This window comes from Benincasa hispida, chromosome 7 (assembly GCF_009727055.1).
Source record: "Benincasa hispida cultivar B227 chromosome 7, ASM972705v1, whole genome shotgun sequence".
NCBI lineage: Eukaryota > Viridiplantae > Streptophyta > Magnoliopsida > Cucurbitales > Cucurbitaceae > Benincasa > Benincasa hispida.
In genome coordinates this window covers 689,205-691,628 of record NC_052355.1, presented here as the reverse complement: position 1 = coordinate 691,628, position 2,424 = coordinate 689,205, and positions in this window count along the sequence as shown.

The window sequence follows — 2,424 nt, the reverse complement described above, 5'->3', positions numbered from 1 at the left end:
TTTCCAGATGACCCTTGAACACTTTAGCCGTGAGAGCCTTTGTAAACGAATCAACAACATTGTGCTCTATCGCGATCTTCATGACCATCACATCACCGCAATGCACAATCTCCCTGATCAAATGATATTTCCATTCTATATGCTTACCTCTGCGATGACTCCGAGGTACCTTTGAATTTGCCACAGCCCCACTGTTATCACAATAAAAAGTGTTCAACAAAATCATATTTGGAACAACTTCCAAATCTGTAAAGAACTTCCTCAGCCAAATAGCCTCCTTAGCTGCTTCACAAGTGGCTACATATTCGGCTTCCATAGTAGAGTCCATGATGCATCCTTGTTTGATGCTTCACCACACTACAGACCCTCCATTCAGAGTGAACACTGACCCTGATGTTGATTTACGAGAATCTCTATTAGTCTAAAAGTCAGAGTCTGTGTATCCTATAATGATCAAATCCATACACGAGCATGTAGTTCCTCATTCTCTGAAGATACTTGAGGATCGTCTTGACCGCCGTCCAGTGATCTAATCCTAGATTGAACGGATAACAAATGACAATTCCTACTGCATAGCAAATGTTAGATCTGGTACATAACATTGCATACATTAAGCTTCCTATAGTTGAAGCATAGGGAATCCGTCTCATTTCCTTAACCTCTTGAGGTGTCTTAGGATATTTGATCGATGTACGATGCCTGAGACAAGGCTAATGTAACGACTCAACCCCCTAGGACTTAAGTTAGGCTGTTACTAAATACATGCATGCATGGAACTCAAAACGACACTATGTTATGGCGAAATAAATGCTAATTAAATACGGTAAGTTCAAAAGACTTTCATTAAATTCAAATATTAAAATAATAGTAGGGTACCCATAAATCATAAAGGATAATAAATAAGTCTAAAAAACGATTCTTAAAAAAAATTTTGAACATCAAAACAAAAAGTTAGAGAAACATGAAAAGAACTCTAAATCTCATGAGTAGAAGCGTAAAAACTAGTCCCAGTGGCTCGATCACGAATTCCACTTGTCCATCATCGGTGCATCTCTACCCTTACCTGAAACAACAACATGAGAAAGAATGAGTATAAAATACTCAGTAAGTAACACCACTACTGGGGTCAGGCTGGGCATCTATGTCCTCTAGATACCCACCTCTGGTGAAACATATAAACTACTATAGTCCTCATGGGACATATATGCATATGAAACAAGAAGGAGACTGAGTCTTATCCTACTGTAGTTAAGTATGCCCACTACCTCTGGTGAATCCCAAAGGAGACACAAACTAGTGAATTCCGAAGGAGACACAAATTGGTGAATCCCGAAGGACACAAAAACTGATGAATACTGAAGGACACAAAAACTAGTGAATCCCAAAGGACACACAAACTGGTAAATCCCGAAGGAGACACAAAGTGGTGAATCCCGAAGGAAACACAAATTGGTGAATCCCGAAGGAAATACAAAATCTAATGTGCATCTAACTAATCAGTAAGGATATTTGCACAGTCTCGACATCATAATCATCACTGTACGAATCTACGACATACATATAAACCTCAACATCATGGCTCTACAACATACACATATACCTCAACATCATGGTTCTACAACATAATGTATACCTCAACATCATCAGATCAAATACAACCATGGAAGCACATACCATCTCATACTAGCATTCAAGTATCTATGTGCATAAATAAATAATTCGGATCTCATAACAGAGCATACTTTAATCATGTATACTATCAATCTTTCATGCTGTCATTCTGCCATAACCTTCATTTCACATGCTAGCATACATCTAATGCCTGACCCGTGGGCAATTCCAGTAGTAAGATTACTTACATTGATATTAGGTCGAACCAAAAAGCAATTGAATCTTTGTGAAATTCTTGAATCAACTGAAAACAAACTTAAGCGGCATAAATCTTACCCAAATCGATAGATCCAGTAATGACAAAAGTGAACGACGCTTAAGCAGTGGTGGACGGAGGTCATGAAGAAGAAACAGACACGGCGGCTTTAGGCGGCGTTGGACAAGCTCACGAACGTGAGGATAAACAGGGGGGTGGAGTTTGACTTTTTATAAAAATAATAATAATAATAATAATAATAATAAAAAGGAAGTAAATAGAATTACATTTAATTCCTTTCCATTTTATACTATTAAATATCTTTCCGTTTCAAAAGAAAATTAATTCCTGCCATTAATTTTCAATTTAAATTTCAAATTGAATAATTTCACGCCAACAATTAAATTCCCGCACTTACACTTGAAGTCCAAAATTCCAAAAATGCCCTCCGACTAATACCAATTACTGAAATTTCAAATAATAAAGTTACTGAAATTACATTATTACTAAAAAAATGTGCGGGGTGTTACATTCTTCCCTCCTCAAAGAACTTTCAT